The sequence below is a fragment of the Periplaneta americana genome, chromosome 3 (genome assembly GCF_040183065.1).
Source record: "Periplaneta americana isolate PAMFEO1 chromosome 3, P.americana_PAMFEO1_priV1, whole genome shotgun sequence".
Classification (NCBI taxonomy): domain Eukaryota; kingdom Metazoa; phylum Arthropoda; class Insecta; order Blattodea; family Blattidae; genus Periplaneta; species Periplaneta americana.
In genome coordinates, this window is record NC_091119.1 from 185,064,043 (window position 1) to 185,085,417 (window position 21,375).

General features: G+C 36.2%; 1 protein-coding gene across 4 annotated transcripts in view; it reads left to right on the forward strand.

The window, feature by feature from the left end:
- LOC138696913 (uncharacterized) overlaps nucleotides 1-21,375 on the forward strand; it is a 2,004,918-nt gene that overhangs the window by 1,298,825 nt on the left and 684,718 nt on the right. The window lies entirely within an intron of this gene.

Genomic DNA, 21,375 nt, shown 5'->3' on the forward strand with positions numbered 1-21,375 from the left:
TATTACACTTTTACTACGTCTTACTACTTTTGACCAATAAAACGGTACGAAAGGATGCATTTCAACCAATCATGGCTGCTTATCGCACAATTTTATCGCGTCCCTAGCATTTGTTTAATTTTATCGCGTCCCTAGCATTTGTTTCTTTGTTTGCCAACATTTCAAACTGCGCTGGTCTAGACGTCAAAAAAAAAAAAAAAAAATTACAAACCACTCCAGTCGATGCACAGCAGTTTCAAATATGACTCGCATTGGCATTCAAGAACAAGAATTAATAAAAATCACTGGTCATAGCTATGCATCTTCCCTGAAATCCTATTTACAAATAAATGAAGAGCACCATTCGGAAATCCTGAATAAGTTGAGGAATAAACCATGTACATCAACGAATTCCACTTCTTTTACGTACACGTCAAATATAGCATCAACTAAACTACCAACCACTAAAACATTCATATTTAAAAATTGTACTTTCAATAATTGTTTCTTTTAAAATTATTCATGTTTATTTTTATGTCATCATCGTTAATTAAAACTTTTCTTGTTTATTTCATCATCCCTAATTAAACTTTTCTAACACTTGTTTATATTATTTAGGTTATGTTACAGCTTCTACTATATGATATTATGGATAGTCACGTATCAGAGATTGTTTAATACAATGATTTATTGAAAATCATCTGTAAAGTGACGTTGATTACTGGGATCCGGATAATTGAAGTGGAATGCAACTGTTTTAATAAAAATGAAATTCAATCAACAAAGCCTTCGTGACTAGTAACCGTCTACAGAGTTCAATGAAGATTCCATAGTTGGCACAACTGATAAGAAAACAGCTATTCGTAACACACTACTGCCATCTACTAGCGTAATATTTATAATGTTGAGATGGTACATATTTGAAGAAAGTTTGGTATTTTCGTAAGTCAATTAATAATTTATTGTATTGGAGTACTTCGTTACTTCTAATCTTTATATATTTTCTTCTAATCGTGTAATAGTCAATTAAATCCCACTCGAGTTTTGATTTTCTCTGCATAAATAAAAACCTCTAGTGAGATTACTGTTGATAAAATATTATCACCACTGAATTTATCGAGAAATATGTATAGCCATGTATGGAGGGAGTTCAAATGTCTGGCGCTCACTGCATAAGTGGCAGCACAGTAGGCCTATGGTGATTGTACCGAAATAATGGAGCATATCACGACAAAATTCAACATAATTTTAATGGTTTGTATAATCGAAACATTTTGAACAAATATGTTTGTCACGCCATTGATTACAATTACATTTCAAAATTAACAATATGATAATAAATTAACAAACAACAGGAGTTTTATACAGGGACATCATTTAATTTTTATTTCAATTTTCATTGTACCTGATTTTTAATGTACTTCACTCCCACCCCCTCTACTAGTAAACTTCCAATCGTCCTCCACACAGAACCAAGCCCGCGTATGTAGTCAAAGTTGCCTTATGGTCACAGAAAACAGTAGTGAGTTAATGAGTATAGTATGTTCCAGAAATATGTTCGCGTTTTCCAGTGACGAAAAGCTTTCAATATTGAATCATATTTTCGCACAGGTACTGTCGTCCGTTTGCCTACGTCGTATCCCGGTTTCCCTCATCCGCTTCTGCTCGCCCCTCTCTAAAGTCTAGTGACTGGGCTGTCTTAGGTCTATTCTGAATACATTAATTTCTGTTGGGAATTGTACTTCTACGTAATATTATAACACTGTTTAAAATAACTTAAATAAAAGGGCCTCGTTAAGTAATTAACTGTCACGTGATTTCCCCCTTTTCTACGACCCTGCGACAAAACCACTTGGACGGACAGTAAATAGCATATCTGAGTAATTTTATCTTTTCGGATCAGGCAGAAGTGAAGATTAAATTTACAGTACGTAAGGTACTCTTTTATAGAGTAGGTACAGAATTATTTCAACATAAGTTACTAGTACGAAGGACGAAGGGCTTCGACGAAGGACGTTTCAAGTTGTGATAGAAAATTGGAAGGTTGGGAGGTCGTCCGTAACAATATTTCAGTCCCTTTTTTGCTAGGGAGTGCGCGATCTCATTCCTTGAATTATTATTATTATTATTATTATTATTATTATTATTATTATCATCATCATCATCATCATCATCATCATCATCATTATTATTATTATTATTATTCCATTATTTTCTGTATTGATGCTATTTATATTTGTTTTATATTTTTATACTTGTTGAGTGGAAGAGAAGGCCTTATGGCCTTAACCCTGCCTGTACCGGTAAAAATAAATAAAATAGGCTAAATTAAGAACAAATTTAAACAGTATAAAGGTCCTCTCAGTATCAATATTTATCACTAGACTTACAATTCATTTTAAACAGCCTGCAAGGTCTAGTTTTCAATCATGAATATAATATCAACTGGGTCACAAACAAGATACATATATGCCCTTTGGTTTGGCGATTTTTTGCAACAAGGCAACACACATTGAAAAACAGAAAATGAACTCAATTTATTACAATGTTAAAATTAACACAAACAGAATTTAGTTCATTTTATTCTCGACCATGCCGAAATGTAGTTATCATACACCTAGTAGCAGCTCTTTAATGGACCTCATTAAAGTACACCTATTCATTAAAGTTCAGGTGTTCCACCAACCAGAAAACACCATTGTAGCAATGTGAAAGCGCAAGTATCGATTATTCTCGGATATGCAATCGAAAGACAACTAGCGAAACGTCACGGAGGCTGGAAATCCAATACTGTCGCAGAAGGTTATGTTCTGTTACTATAATAATTATCGTTAATTGTAAATAATATTCAAATAAATTCAATTTGTCAACTCATTTTTCAATGTTTAAATCAGTTTCAAGGTTATATCAAGATTAATGTTTATTTTACTCTCTAGATTATATCAAGGTCAATGACATTTATTTCTCGGAAAAAATCAATACTTTCGCGTCTGTGCACATCTCACAATTTACGAGATATTGCACAAGGTCAGTTCCGCTCCCCAGTCAGATAAGAATAACATGAATACTTATGAATAATTTCAAGTTAGAAATGTGGTCGAGCATAAAAAGTCGTATGAAACTTGCCTATAATGGTAATTAAGACGCTCGTATGAAAATTATGAAACTCGCTTGCGCTCTTTTCATAAACATACTCGCGTCTTAATTACTACCATTATAGGCTCGTTGCATAATGTAGGCCTACTATTAAATACATGTTGATTGTGCAGTTTGTGATATTTATCTGGAGAATGGCTCCCAGTGGAATGTTTGAAGTTGGGTTAATGTTTATTCGCCAAAATATGATGTCATGCTAATATAGTTTATGAACCACAAGTAACCTTATCTTCATACGCCCTGGGACAGAATATTTTATTTTATTGGGTTATTTTACGACGCTGTATCAACATCTAGGTTATGTAGCGTCTGAATGAAATGAAGGTGATAATGCCGGTGAAGTGAGTCCGGGGTCCAGCACCGAAAGTTACCCAGCATTTGCTCGTATTGGGTTGAGGGAAAACCCCGGAAAAAACCTCAACCATTTAACTTGGCCCGACCGGGATTCGAACCCGGGCCACCTGGTTTCGCGGTCAGACGCACTGACCGTTACTCCACAGGTGTGGACGGAACAGAAAAGGATAATGATGATGATGGTGATGATGATGACGATGACGACGATGACGATGATGATGATGATGATGATGTGAAGTTATACAGCTAACAAGAAAACATAGACTCGAATGTGTATATAGGGAACTGATATTGAAAATCAATATTATTTTTTTTATTGAGGAATTACTTGTCAATAATTTTATTACGTACAATATATTTAACTTTATTTCAATCGGTAATTATGTATGGAATTATAGGATGGGGTAACTCATTTAAATCCAATTTTAATCCACTTTATTTATTACAGAAGAAAATAATTAAAATATATCTTCATAAACCTATTGATTTTCCATCTCAAAATTTGTTTCTAGACTGTAATGTATTTAACGTAAGACAAATTTATTATGTTGTATTAATAAAATTCATACATAAAAATCGAAATAATTTTGAATTGTATTCTCATAGTTATGAAACAAAAGGTATGAATTCTTTAAGATTGTTTGAACCAAAATGCAACACTGTTACAGTATTTAATCATAGTAGTAATTTAGGCCCAAGAATATATAACAAATTTATATTTAAGTATCCTAATCTTGTCAATTCGAATAGTTCTGGTATTAAATTTAAAAAGTTATGTATGGATTTTATAAAAATTGAAAAATTGTGAATTTAAATTTATATACTGTAATTGCAAAATAGACATAAGACAAATTGTATTGTATAATTATTATTTCAATTCAAGAATCCGCCCCTGAGCACGAGTTCAACTCTTTTAGGGGCGAGCTAAAGTTTTTCTGTATATATATATATATATATATATATATATATATATATATATATATATAATATTTTATTTTACAATTATTAGCAAAATAATAAATAAATAAATAAATAAATAAATAAATAAATAATGTATATCTGGTAGTACAAATAATGATTTCTGTATATTTTGAGAATATTTTATAATTAAGCAGTGGAGAGAGATGATCGGAATAGGACGATTATATTTCATATCATGTTTACCGAAAAATAGATCGGAATGTTTTTATTTATAATACAAAAAATAATTAGGCAGTCTATTTTCCTTTTTTCTCTTCGCCACCTGACAGGACTCCCGCCGCAACCAAACCACACAATACCAGCTCTGGCGCGGCGACCGGACTTGTTTATGTGGATTATCCACATTCTGTGCTTGTACACCGCGAGTGTGGAAGTAACAATGCAGCGGTAGGTAACTGAACTGTCGACCAGACAACACAATCAGTCTGTTTATGCAGTAATTAATTATAACAACCATCTACCCTGCAATGAAATAACAAACATGCCAAGCTCAAAGGTAGTTATTACGATATTCACCTGGCTGGTTTTTGTCATCATAATTGTCATCATATTACATTCACCTCGCATCATAATTGACGTCTTCACCGTCAGTCATTCATAGTTCTCTGCCTAAACACAGGATTATCACTTCAAACTCATCTTTTCCCCTTTCCTCTTAGTGTCCGCATACAATCTACAGGGTCTACCAGTCAGGGTTAGACTCCTAACCGCACTCACAGCGGCTGATTCTTACGTAACGACGCTACCACATGCGGAGTATTCGTTCCGCGCTTTTGCGATTAGTATTGCGTAATGATGTACTTACAGAATTCACAATTCATGTTCGAAATGACGTCCTTGTGATATCTGGACATGTCCAGCAATTCGCCGCAGTTCGTTCTCCGAAATGGCTCGAATTTCGTGCCGGATATTTTGTTTGAGTTCCTCAAGTGAATGTTTGTTATTCGCGTAAACTTACTTTTAATCACTGAGAAGGAACCACGCTTCATTACTATAAAAATTAAGGTGAGATCAAGTAGTCCATCATACACTGACTGTTTGAACCATATACAAAACCTAAGTATGCTCTAATAATCGGGTTCCGTTAACCTCTGAACTACACGAATGTTGTAAGGTTTTAATTTTAATTGTTTCGTACCTCTTATCACTGAAGACTGTGTCACCCCTATCTGCTGAGTTACATGGCGGGATGATGTCGTAGGACTTCTCTCTAGTTGGTGGCTAATTTCATCTGAAATCTGCTCAGTGAGAACACGCTTCATACCTATCTGCTTCTTATCCAATACTGTTCCATTTGTACGAAATTTCTTCACTAAATTGAAAATCATTGCTTTGTAAGACTTTGGCGAATCAGGGAATGAATGAAGAAAGTTTGTTACAACTGTTCTCCAAGATTCGTATTTCACAAAGTAGTCGTAAATAAACACTCGTTCAAGGCTATATTTCATAATGGACACAGTACTGCACTCTAAATGTACGGTATACAGTTGCACCCTCATTGAGTGAACGTGTCTACGTAACTAAACACGAAACGTACGCGAGCAAGAGGTCTGGCGCAGCTGTTACTTCGCAAACGATTTTCCGCTGACGCCGGTCTAGTCTTGGCTGACTCACTCTGTACATGCACTGCTCCATCGATTTAGTAGAGTGTGTTTGAGTCTAAACAAAGCAGAAAACAGTACAATGTGGTCTGTTGTTGTGACAAGAATCCAAGTCCCCGCATACCGGTAAGGTATCACGTCACAAACACTATCACGTTTGAGTATTTTTGACGAAGTAAATATTATTCAACGCCTAGAAATCGGCGCAAATTTCAAGTATAATGCTGGAGAGTTTAAAATAATATTTATGTGTTTATTTACTTATTTAATTACTTATTTTTTACTAATTTATTTATGTATTTATTTACTTATGTATTTATTTACTTATTATTGTATTTTATAGGTAGATATATTCTAGGAAATATAATTAAGTTGAGGTTGTATCAGATTCATTTTTTATAATGACTCGGCAACTCTTAAATATCCATTCCCGTATGATCGATTTTTTACTGTGCATAATATTCCTAGACTTTCATGCTCTACCTAAACATGATGCTTATCAATTGCAGAGAACTTGCTCCGCGTGTTACATCTAAGTAGGTAAACATTGGTTTTCTCCTGTATCGACGCATAAGTGTATCATATTATTGTCTATTATCTTATTGCTTCTTCTTCTTAGAATTTCTTCCGTTCACCATTTCTTCCAGTGCAACCTTCAGTAGGCAGTTTCTTTTCAGCCAGTGATTCAGTCAACTTCTTTTTCTCTTCCTGATCAGTTTCAGAATTATTCTTTCTTCACCCACTCTTTCTAGCACAGCTTCATTTCCTATTTTGTTTGTTCATTTCACACGCTACATTCTTCTCCATATCCACATTTCAAATACTTGTACTCACTTCTCTTCATTTCGTTGTAATGTCCACATTTCTCCATACAACGTCACACTCCACACAACGCATTTCACTATGTTCCTCAGTTATTTTTCCAGAGGTCCGCAGAAGATGCTTCTTTTCCTATTAAAACCTTCTCTTGCCATTGCTATCCTGCTTTTACTTCCTGTCAGCAGCTCATGTTACTGCTTATAGTACCTACACTCCAAGAAGTTGAAGCTGTCTATAGCGTCATTTCGAATTCGCACGTTTACCCTGTATATTTTTCTTTAGGGTAAAGTTCTTTTACCTAAAGACCATCGATTTCCTCTTCGCTAACAACGCCATCCGCAAATTTTATGCAGTTTATTCTTATTCATGGCGTGCAGATTGCGATAAATTACCGAAATTATACTCACTGAAAAGAAACTGCCTACTGAAGGATGCACTGGAAGGCATGGTGAACGGGTGAAAAGTTCGAGGCAGAAGAAAATATCAGATGATACTTACTTACTTACTTACTTATTTACTGGCTTTTAAGGAACCCGAAGGTTCATTGCCGCCCTCACATAAGCCCGCCATTGGTCCCTATCCTGAGCAAGATTAATTCAGTCTCTATCATCATATCCCACCTCCCTCAAATCCATTTTAATATTATCTTCCCATCTACGTCTCGGCCTCCCTAAAGGTCTTTTTCCCTCCGGCCTTCCAACTAACACTCTACATGCATTTCTGGATTCGCCCATACGTACTACATGCCCTGCCCATCTCAAACGTATGGATTTAATGTTCCTAATTATGTCAGGTGAAGAATACAATGCGTGCAGTTCTGTGTTGTGTAACTTTCTCCATTCTCCTGTAACTCCATCCCTCTTAGCCCCAAATATTTTCCTAAGCACCTTATTCTCAAACACCCTTAACCTATGTTTCTCTCTCAAAGTGAGAGTCCAAGTTTCACAACTATAAAGAACAACCGGTAATATAACTGTTTTATAAATTCTAACTTTCACATTTTTTGACAGCAGACTGGATGATAAAAGTTTCTCAACCGAATAATAACACGCATTTCCCATATTTATTCTGTGTTTAATTTCCTCCCGAGTATCATTTATATTTGTTACTGTTGCTCCAAGATATTTGAACTTCTCCACCTCTTCAAAAGATAAATTTCCAATTTTTATATTTTCATTTCGTAAAATATTCCCGTCACGAGACATAATCATATAAAATATCAGATGATAGACGACATTAAAGTAAATGAATCACATGCAGAGTCGGAGACTAAGAGGAAGACGGAAAATATTAAAGTTCCGAGAATTCTGGATTTGCAGTGAAAAACCTGCCCTTGGGCAGAAAATTATGAATGAATGAATCCCTTGTCAATTTTTTTTTCTGTTTGTACTTTTTTAGTGTGATACTTTTGTGATCTGCCAGCAACACAACAGGAATTCTCGCTGTATGTGAGCGTCTATTTGTTCAGTTTATTTAAAAGAGCGAGGACAAAACTTGCCACAGTACCCACTCCAGAACCTGCACCGGCAGGGGAGATGTGATTGACTAGTGACCACCCAAAATTAACCTGTCAGTCAAAAACAGAATGAAGTAAATACCACTTGCGGTTAGGCAACATGACGTTCAAAATGTGGGCTACACTTCTAAACTATCGAAGGCTTCACAAAACTGTGCGCTACAGGAAGAATAATTTTTCTTTTTTAGACTGCCGTAATACAATACAGGTAGTAACTTCCAACGTAGAACATTTGTGCCCTTGACATTCCAGAAATCTATACTTCATTCCATAATGTCTGACACGCGACGTAAATATTGCCGGCAGAAAGAGATGGGAAGGATAATTACTAATGAACCAATAGCAGAGGTCTGATTCCAGGCTTGTCTTGAAGTTGGGCGGTCTGAAGCGTTCTACCCTCGCCCAACTTCAAGTCAAGTATGGAATGAGATCTATGCCATCGGTTGAATACTAATTACAGTATACTTCTCTCCTCGCCTGCCAGACATCAAGGAACGAAGTGTAGTCACACTTTGTGTTAGTACCGTGACTTCATCCAAGCATGCTATGTAAGAAGCGATAAGAACCCGGCTGTTCCTCTGAGGTTATGAATATGTAGAGTAAATATAATAGCTTAACGAATTATAATAATAATAATAATAATAATAATAATAATAATAATAATAATAATCATAATCATAATCATAATCATGATAATAATAATAATAATTAACATCATCATAATCATGATAATAATAATAATAATTATAATCATGATAATAATAATAATTATTATTATTGTTGTTATCATTATTATTATTATTATTATTATTATTATTAATTACTTACAAATGGCTTTTAAGGAAGCCGCAGGTTCATTAGCGCCCTCACATAAGCCCGCCATCCGTCCCTATCCTGTGCAAGATTTATCCAGTCTCTATCATCATATCCCATCTCCCTCAAATTAATTATTTATTAGTATTATCATTATTATTATTATTATTATTATTATTATTATTATTACTATACTTGTAGCTTTTAAGGAACGCGAAGGTTCATTGCCACCGTCACATAAGCCTGCCACCAGTCCCTATCCTGAGCAAGATTAATCCAGTCTCTATCATCATATCCCAGCTCCCTCAAATTAATTATTTATTAGTATTATCATTATTATTATTATTATTATTATTATTATTATTATTATTATTATTATTATACTTGCAGCTTTTAAGGAACGCGAAGGTTCATTGCCGCCCTCACATAAGCCCGCCATCAGTCCCTATCCTGAGCAAGATTAATCCAGTCTCTATCATCATATCCCACCTCCCTCAAATTAATTATTTATTAATATTATCATTATTATTATTATTATTATTATTATTATTATTATTATTATTATTATACTTGCAGCTTTTAAGGAACGCGAAGGTTCATTGCCACCGTCACATAAGCCTGCCATCAGTCCCTATCCTGAGCAAGATTAATCCAGTCTCTATCATCATATCCCACCTCCCTCAAATTATTTATTATTATTATTATTATTATTATTACTATTAGTATTATTCTTACGGTTTTTAAGAAACCCGGAGGTTCATTGCCGCCCTCACATAAGCCTGCCATCAGTCCCTATCCTGAGCAAGATTAATCCAGTCTCTATCATATCCCACCTCCCTCAAATTAATAATAATAATAATTATTATTATTATTATTTTTATTATTATTATTATTATTAATATTATTATTATTATTATCACTATTATTATTATACTTACGGCTTTTAAGAAACCCGGAGGTTCATTGCCGCCATTACATAAGCCCGCCATTGGTTGGCCCCTATCCTGAACAAGATTAATCCAGTCTTTACAAACATAACCTACCTCCTCAAATCCATTTTATTATTATCATCCCATCTATATCTCCGCCTCCCCAAAGGTGATTTTCTCTGCAGCCACACAACTATCACTCTATATGCATTTCTGGATTCGCCCACACGTGCTACATGCCCTTCCCATCTCAAACGTCTGGATTTATTGTTCCTAATTATGTCAGATGAAGAATACAATGCGTGCAGCTCTGCGTTGTGTAACTTTCTCCATTCTTCTGTAACTTCATCCCTTTCAGCCCCAAATATTTTCCTAAGAATCTTATCTTCAAAGACCCTTAACCCGTGTTCCTCTCTCAGAGTAAGATTCCAAGTTTAACAATCATGCATAACAACCGGTAATATAACTGTTTTATAAAATATTTCAGCTTTTTGGAGAGCCGACTCGATGACAAAAGCTTCTGAACCGAATAATAACACGCATTGCCCACATTTGTATTCCGTTTAATTTCTTCCCGAGTGAGATTTATATTTGTTACTGTTCGTCCAAGATATTTGAATTTTTCCACCTCTTCAAAGGATAAATTTCCAATGGGAAATATGAAGAAACAAATGCGGATAAAATAAAATAAATATCACTAGAATATAAGAAAAAATGTAATGAATACGTGGAAACATGCAATACAACACTTGTCATAAGAGTAAGTTAGTTTGACAACTCGTCATAAGACAATTTCCTAACTTGGATTTGAAAGATTTCAAGGTTCGACACCCCTTGACTTCAGGCGACAGAGAGTTCCAGTAGCGAGAAATAGCAACAGTGAAGGATGAGGATTACAGTGATGATTGTGGAAACGTGATAAATTCTTAAAACGCATTTATTAAATTAGTTTCAGACGCCGTAGATAAATACTTAATAATGAGATTTACCAATTGCATTCTTAATAATTAAGACAGAAAACGACGTTACATTTGCACCGATATTATGGATAGACATACCATCTATTCATCTATTCCAATGGTGGACATTCCTCCGGCATTGGCGCAGTGACGTCAGACCTCAGCAAAGCATCAAACTTACCCCCTACCTTCCCCTTCCCCCACTCCATGAAAATACTGCGCTTATACGTGGCGGATTATACTGGATTACTGTACTTCGGAGCTTCATTAGTGATACAATGTCCTTCGCAGAATCACACTTACAAGAAAGGCGGTTCTTTCATTTCTCATGTTTAGGATTAGTTACAAATATTCAGGACGCGAACTTAAATATGTACATTCTTAAAATAGATCGATCACCTGTTATACGAGTTCAAAGAACACAGATTCAGTGATTTTCAAAGGATGGAGAAAGATTTCAATATTTTTGCCACTCCTTTTCATGTTTAAATTGAAAATGTTATCCCAGAATTGCAGTTAGAGGTAGGCCTACTGGATTTGCAGAATGATGGCTTCTTGAAACCAGAATGTGAAGGTCTACTGGGGGCTAAAATTTTTTAAAAGATGTCCTGTGCTACATATCCACTACTTAGACAGTTTGCTTAAAAATAATGAGTACCGTCATTTCCCATAATTATGGTCCTGGAACATAACTATTGCCCACGATACAACTATTCAAATTTTGTACTCCTTAACGCAGTACCTCGTTTATCTACATTTTTGCTGTACTGTAGTTTGAATTCAAGTCATTGCAGCTATAAACGAACGGTCTATGTTACTTCTACAATGGTTTTTGTATCATGGACCATAGTTGTGTTCCAGGACCATAGTTATGGGAAATCACGGTATGTATTCATCAACCTATCAGTGCGAACAGCTGTTTTCTAAAATGAAATTTATGAAGTCCAGTCACAATTCCGGCTTAAGCGATGCTCATCTCCTTGCGCAACTGAAAATAGCAACTCACAGATATATATCCCAATTCGAAGAAATTGCTTTGAAAAATGATTAATTAAATATCACGTGAATGGACTATTCTAATTACATATGGTAGGTAGGAGTGTAGTGGCGCAACTGTCTGTAAATCCGTCACTGCACTGTAGAGTGCAACCCCTCCCACAGTATGTACAGTAGTTTCCATTTAAATCCTGTCTTGTGGGTTGCGTTCATTTGGCCACCACTGATCTATTCTATTTATAATATTAATGGCACCATTCTTAAGTCTGATGAAAAGGGAAGAAAAATATTGTGCTCTTCTGGTTGATTTAAAATTGCGCTTTTCAAATACTCTATAAACAGGTAAGACACGAGTTCATGACGATCACTGTTTTACTGCTTTAGTTGAGCAATCAGCTGGTCCGCTTCTACTTGTGGGGGCGACCGTTTGTCTACCTGATGCAGTAAGTTAGTCCGCTTCTGCCTGCGGGGGAGGCTGTTTGTCTTGATGTGTGTTTATACGACAGATTCAAACATATCAAACGATGTACGTTGAAAAATAGCGAGATAAAATTTCGTCATATTAATTGAAAGTCTCATTTCTGCACTGTGTAGTGATATTACATATTCGAGAGTAGTAAGAGTGAAAGAATAACAAGAAGTAGATGAAGAACGAAAAACTTTATTTGGTAAGTTATACTGACCTGGGCGGAACAAAATACCTGGTTGAGGTTTTTTTTCAGGGTTTTCTCTCAACCCCTTTAAGAGCAAATAACTTTCGATACTGGACTCTGATTCATTTCTCTGGCATTATCACTTTCATTAAAAAACATTCAAAATTAGCAAATTATTTAAAAAGCAAGCACTTCAACTGATTTTAAACACTGATTAGTATTGTATATATATAGTTAATTTTCATTTTTTTCTTTACATGAAATTTTTGAAATAAAAAAAATATATTTTTCTAAGTTAGTAATCTTTCAATCTTTCAAAATTCAATAAATCAATTAAAACTAAAATATCATATAATAATTATTACTCCATTATATTATTGCATAATATTTTGCATTTATTTTACAATTTTATTATTTAATATTTTTCATTTCATTTTATTATTTGTACTTTTTAGTTAACCGAATCTTCTATATTTTGTCTGATATCATTGTATTTCTTATATTATTCTTTCTTGTATTATTATTTTGATATTCATCACTTTACTTTTGCTTACATATATTTAGAGGATAGAGAACAACAGCAGTTGGCAAAGCGTCGCAAAATAACCAATTAAATAACATTTCAAAGTACGCAGAAACAAAGTGCTGCTACCGGTCATACTAGAGTGAGAGTTTAGTCATTTCTCATGAAAATCTTGAAACGTAAAGCTCGGCTCCTGAGAAGTACGGTTTACTGTGTGCAATGTAATACAGTATTGATATATTCCTACTACGTTAGCTTTACTTCAGATACTCATAATGTCATATTTGATTATTCTGACGTGTTGTTCACTAACTGAAGCACCGAACTCTCCAACAAATTACAAAGTGTTCCTAATATGTGTATAAGATGTGTGTGCAATGTCCGACGATACGATTATATTTCACCATTTTTCGAATCTTTATCTCGGCTCCGGCTCAACGATCGCAGAACTTTACACTGTCTTTCTCTTCTATTTCAAATTCTGCGCATCTCAACCCCAAGTTGTCTGTCGTCTCATCTTGTGTATACAGAGTGTAAGAGGTATAAGTGGCATTATTTTAACCAGCCGTGGCGAAAATGTGACTCAGGAGCACATTGTGGCTCGCAATGATAGCTGTGCATTTCTCTTGCTTCCTACCTCCCCAACCCCCCACTCTCTCACTCACTGGAGTCAAACGCCGTTCGATTTTTTGTATTTGTCTCTGACCTGCGAGTGGCATATCGTAGCAATGTCTCTCTCGAAACCATGTAGGCCTACCTCTACAAAAACTAAAGTTTCAAGTAGGATGGGAGGACGCATTTTTTTGCTGCCAATATGATGAGAATATTAAATGTATGATTTGCTCACAAGTATTACGAGGAAACGGTTGTATAACATAAAATGGCATTATACTACATATCACTCATGAAACATTAAGGGTGCTATTCATAGACATTTCGCTAGCCCGCGCTACGAGCGTGCTAAACTAGTCCCGTCTATCGACTGGTTACTTGTACAGGATTCACATCATATTATATATCGCTAACACTGGTTTATGAATAAGAAAAACGTTAGTTCGCTGATCATCCACCGGAAGCCTGCGCTAAGAATGTCTATGAATACGGCCCTAAAAGTTTGTGTTATTATTATTATTATTATTATTATTATTATTATTATTATTATTATTATTATTATTACTACTATTATCTCTGTACCTCGATCCTTTTTCATAGATGTACGAATAATGCGGTTAGATCTTCAATTTAAATTCACAGATTTACAATGTGATGTTAAATGAAAGCTATATGTAAGGACTTGACAAATGTTGAACTTTTCAAACCTTTGGCAAAAAATAAATATCCGAAGCTTCGCTTTTTTGCTTGTTCTGTTGAAGCCATGTTCGCTACAACTTACGTTTGTGAAAAATTATTTTCAACAATGAAAATAGTAAGAACCAAATTTAGATCACGACTGACAGACAAAGACCTTCGTGATCAACTACGACTGGCAGTAAGTGACATAATTCCTGATTTGAAACTCTGTCGCAGAGATATTCTGAAGACAGTTAATTTTAGGTTGTGATAATGTGTCCTATGTTTTCTTATTAATTTCTTCCTTCGTTACACGTACTAAACATTAGTTTGTAAACTTATACTGTATAAAATTATATTTAAGTGATTGACGTAAGGAAAATGAAAATCCGTTAATAAGTCAGACAGTTGCTTTACTTCCCCTTCGGGTGTCCGCCTCCCTCCATAGGTGCTATGCACGTTGCAGGTTACACAGTGGCTCGGCGCACGAACACATTTTCGCCACTGCTGCTCTAACAGTTCCGAAACGTTGGATATGTTAAGTTCCAGCACATGGCGGAATTCTCTTTCTGTATATGAATACAATCATCTTGAAGGCCCAAAATCTCATACACGCTGCATTCTGAAGTATAACTTCATTTCCAGTAACTACAGTAATCAAACATGTTTCGCAGAAGGTATTCGAACTGACCCCTTTGTAGTAGTAACAAAGCTGAGTTCAGTGAACATGGTATTGTGGTTTGTTGAAAGGTACCTGGTTTATTATGAATAACCGTTTCAGCTACTAAAATGATATTCCATAGCTGGCCCGGTGTGTTATAACTTAGAGAGCGTACGCTCTTTAGTAGCGCCTTTGTTCTCAGTGTAGCAATATCATATCAGATTGTGTATTCTATCATTAGGTTGATTGTGTGCTTACCACTGCACTATGTACGCATTTCTGACTCAATACCTATTCTGCTTGTTACTCACGTCATACACCTGATTTCTGAATATCCAGTATCGGCCGCCTCCCATATCTCGCTATGCTGCAATGTGTCAATAACGAAGCAATTTAGATCTGAATTTTACAGGGTCAGTTTTTTTTTTAGTTTCAACGTTTCTATAGAAGAAGAGTGAAAGGTATGTAGCATTGCTTGTGGTTTTTACATTTTCAATTTTCTGAAGGAATCCTATAAAATAATAAAAAACACAATAAACAAAAACAGATACATAATACCGAACAACAAGAAACAACAACTAAAACCAATCAAACCAGAAGCACCCAAACTAAACGCGCTACCGAAAATACACAAAGAAAATACTGGGTGTTCATTTCAAAGTGTGTTATGACGTCACTGTTGTTGGGTCACCGATTTGAAGCGAGTTTCAGCTTATATGTTAGAGAAGTTGCCTATTATTTAAGGAGTTTTTCAATCTGAACTTGAGAACGTGTACGGTATAACTTGAACGTGGTAGCAACAGATGGCGGTCTGTACGGTCTGTGTGCTACAATAACCTCTTTCGAACTGTGTTTTGCGCCGGCAAAGTCGTACGCAGGGTATTTGTTATCATCGGTTGCATACGGTAACATTCCACAACACAAATCAAATGCTCCGTGTCCATGTTGACCGTCGAAGTTAATGTCAACAAATACGTAAGTAATCGTCTTAACCCTCTCCCCATATCCCGACAGTACGTATTTCCAAACAGTTCACATTCCTGCCACTACCGGCGTTACCGTACGTATCGGCACGTACTCTTCAGAATGAACGCCGTACTTGCTAGCCAACTTCTCTGCCTCTTAGATTATACACCTGAGCTGCGGAAGTGTAGGAAGATTGAATTCTCTAGGCTCATCAGCTAGCCACATGACGGCATACAGCGAGCCAAGACACATTTTGAACTGAACACCCAGTATATCTATCAGACCGTTAGTCAATCACCGAAACGCACCAGCACACAAACTAGCCACATACACGGACAACATCATAAGAAACAACATAAAATTCGGAAAACAAACAACAATAAAAAAAACACATAGACCTACTGAATAAAATAAAATACAAAAATATCTCACCCCAGTACATTTATTTATTTTAATAATCCGTGGCGCTACAGCCCGTGAAGGGCCTAGACCGACCAGCCGGCTGCTGGCCTCACGCCCACATGCCGAAGCAGAGGTGGACGATCATCCAACCAGAATGGAGGTGTCGTGTGGTTAGCACGATGATCCCCCCAGACGTTATAGCTGGTATTCGCAACCTATCGTAGCTCCCCAAGTGCATCACGATGCTGGGTGGGCACCGGTCCCATACACTGGCCGAAATTTCATGAGAAAATTTCTTTTTTTTTATTTTTTTATTGGGTTATTTTACGACGCTGTATCAACATCTAGGTTATTTAGCGTCTGAATGAAATGAAGGTGATAATGCCGGTGAAATGAGTCCGGGGTCCAGCACCGAAAGTTACCCAGCATTTGCTCGTATTGGGTTGAGGGAAAACTCCGGAAAAAACCTCAACCAGGTAACTTGCCCCGACCGGGATTCGAACCCGGGCCACCTGGTTTCGCAGCCAGACGCGCTGACCGTTACTCCACAGGTGTGGACCGAGAAAATTTCTTCCCCCATGAGGACTCGAACCAGCGCGCATTCCGTAACGCGAGTCCTAGGCGGGATGCCTTAGACCGCGACGCCACGGCGCGGGACTTTATTTATTTTATTGGGTTATTTTACGACGCTGTATCAACATCTCTGGTTATTTAGCTTCTGAATGAAATGAAGTGATAATGCCAGTGAAATGAGTCCGGGGTCCAGCACCGAAAGTTACGCAGCATTTGCTCGTATTGGGTTGAGGGAAAACCCCGGACAAAACCTTAACCAGGTAACTTACCCCGACTGGGATTCGAACCCGGGCCACCTGGTTTTGCGACCAGACGCGCTAACCGTTACTCCACAGGTGTGGACACCCCAGTACAACATTAGCAACTTTTGACATAAGCAATATATACACAAACACCCTAAAGAGGATACGTTACAGATACTAAAACAGATGCTCAAGAACAACACACTACAAGAACACACTGAAGAAATCATTCATATTTCGGACACCATCACAAAACAAAACTGCTTTACATACAACAAATACTACACTCAAACCGAAGGCTTACCCTTGGGATCACCGATTTCCATCATACTAGGAGAAATATTCTTACACAACACAGAACAGACATACATAATAAACAAAGACAACAAATACGCTGACATCATTTATATTGGCGCAGATACATAGACGACATACTAATACTAAACAAAGGAAATAAAAGACAGATTCAAAACCTGCATCAACACATAAACAAAATACAGCCAAAGCTACACTACACATTAGAAATCCATAAACTTCCTAGATATCACAATAACAAAAGTAGACAGCAAACACACATTCAGAATCTACAGAAAACCCACAACAACAACAACAAAGCACATATACAACACATGCAATCACCCAACACAACACAAACAAGCTGCGTTTCGAACAATGGTACACAGACTACTCAACATACCAATGAACCAACAAAGAGCGTATTCCGAATCTCACCGGTGAGCAATCCGATGGCATCACGGTGTTCCGAATTCCACCGATGACGTCATTAATGCTCCACCGGTGTCGCACCGGTGCCATCAACTTGCAGAGGTGGTGGCAGTCTATATCAGCCGCCAGTGATTCTGATTGGTTCTTGTATAGGGCGAGAATTAGCAGACGAATAACATCGTGCACTGTTGTGTCATGGCGGTGTGTTCTGCTTTAGTTCTGCTGTATTGCTTGTAATGAGCACAACGTAAAAACATGTTAATGGCTTATGAGCGAACATGTCAACGGATCTGTTATTACTACCGGTTCAAGAAATAAATTGTTTATGCTATCTTTTCTTTGAACGAGATGGGAGTACGAAATTTCGCATAATTTTGCTAGCGTAGCACAGACAACAACTTGTACAGTCGCCATGACAGCCATCGATCTTTCTAGCAATTTTGTTCCTTATTTCGCTGCAACGTGACGTCAGTGATGCCACCGGACCGGTGAGATTAGGAATACGCTGAAAACTATAAAGAAGAGTTAAACTCAATCAAATACAAAGTACAAGGAAAGAGATACAACCCAAACGTAATAAACAACATAATAAAAAAGACAGAACAGAATTACAAAAAACATAGGAATACAACACAAACACAATAATACAACCAACATATAAAAACAAAAATACACACAAGATTGTGTCCTCATTCAAGAAATTAAATTAAAACATCACATATTGAACACAAAACACTCTACAAAAACATCCCAACACACAAACAACACAAACAAGCAAGTACATCCACACAGGTGTATAGAAACTCAAATGTAATACCTGCAACAACTTCTACATAGGACAGATAGGCAGATCATTTCAAACACGTTACAAAGAACACATCACAGCCATAACCAAATCACAAAACACTTCCACATAGCAGAACGCAACACAAACGCCAACCACAACTACTGCAACATAAACACAGACTTGGAAATTCTAGATTTCCAACCGAGAAACCAGAAACTAAACACACTAGAAAAATACGAAATATACAGGCATACAAAAACACACCCGCATCAAATCAGAACACACACACTTTTTGACTCCACATTACGCTACAAAATCACACCCCCACAGGAACACAATCAGAAGGCGCCAAGACCACCCAGTTCTGATGATGGCCCACCGACCGAAACTAGTCAACAAGGTAACCCACTAATTAATACGTGAAAGCATATTATACTTTATATCCCGAAGTAATATACCGGTATAAAAGTAAAAATAGAAATGAAAGAGGTAAATATTCAAATTCTGATTGAGGCAGTAGGATAAGTAGACAGTCTAAAATACTATGAGCTGCTGCTAGGAAGTCAAAAGGAGGATAGCAATGACAAAGAAAGCTTGTAATAGAAAAAGAGCGTCTTCTGCGAACCTCTGGAAAAAGAAATAAGGAAAATACTAGCGAAGTGCTTTGTGTGGAGTGTGGCTTTGTATGGGGCAGAAACATGGACATTACGCTGAAGTGAATAGAACCGACTAGAGGCATTTGAAATGTGGATATGGAGAAGAGTGGAGAATGTGAAATGTACAGACAGAATAAGAAATGAAGCTGAGTTGGAAAGATTGAATGAAGAAATAATAATGCTGAATCTGATCAGGAAGAGAAAAAGTTATAGGCTGGGTCTCTGGGTGAGAAGAAACTGTCTGCTAAATATGCGCTGGAAGAAATGGTGAACGTGAGCAAAGTTCGGGGTAGAGGAAGATATCAGATAATAGACGACTTTAGGATATATGGGTCATATGAAGAGACAAAGAGGAAGGCAGAAAATAGGAAAACTGGAGGATGCAGGGTTTGTAGTGGAAGACCTGCCCTTTGGCGGGATACTATGAATGAATTGATCGTTATACTTATAATGTACGCAATTCTGACGAAGTGTTCAGTATTACGAAACTCTCCGCTGCCTGTTTCTAATATAATTTTGTGCGAGATCGTGCGTATTTGCTTGTTTCCCGCACAGAACCAATACGCGGTAAGTGTGAAATACCACATTCAGTATTCCCAACGTAACACACATAACAACTTCCCTCTTCTTACCGCTTAAGCGCGACATTCATTTTACTGCTTTAAGCTTTTAACATATTATATTTTAGAGACGTTTAACATAGTAATAATTATAAATTGGAAACTTACCACTGCAATTTCACCTAAATTGCACTGTTAATGATTGTTTTTAAATATTTTCAAAAATTAAGTAAAGTCTACTACTCCACGAAAGCTATTGTATTCCTGATACAAGTAACATTAACGAAGCCGTGAAAAAATCAACAAGACTCCAGATGCCGATGTTATTACTGCAATATGTTATATAAATGATATTGTTAAAATATTAAAATGAAAAATAAATCATTACATAACCTTAGCGTTTGTTTTAAGTTCGCATTTATAGACTGGGGGGAAAAAAAGACAGACGTATATCACGGCCTGCTGGAGTATAGATATTTTTGTTTTCTAAAGTTGCCGTGATTAAACAGAAACCAAGATGGAGATTTCATTGCAACTGATTAGAGATTCGTCTTTCAGGTATGTAATAAACGATCTTCGCACAACATAATGTACAATACACGAGCGGTATGTTTGTTTTCATGTTCTCTGAAATTAAAAAAGCTCAACTACGTTTCGCTTTTTCAATCTTTTCCTCGAACATGAAAACGTCAACATACCGCTCTTGTAACGTATATTACTATAACGTTAAAATATTTCAATTCAACGTATTTCATTTTTATGTAAAAACAATCAGTATATCGAAATAAAAATTTCACTACCTTGCCGAAAAAATCTACCTTTTTAACGAAAAATATTTTAAATATAGGATACAAATATTTTTTTCTCACAGTTACTCATCTCATATCTACAATGGACTGTCTCCGTGATAGACTGGGACATTTTTTGGCTGTGAATGATTCATATTTTGAGAATCTGTGGTAAAGTTCGGTTAGTCATAGTGTTTTGTTTAGTTTCATAGCCAACTCGACGTGATTTTACATACTTATTTGGCCCAAGTTTGAAGTCCACGGAACAAGTTTAATAAATACTTAAGATATGAAAGAGATGAATAAGTAATATTTCTATACATTGATACGTAAAATTTAATAGAGAGTCGGAACATGTAAATTTTAATATAGGATGCCATTTAAAAAGAATAAAATTTACTGTCACATCACACTTTGTATGTCTGAATACCTTTTTTCGAACACC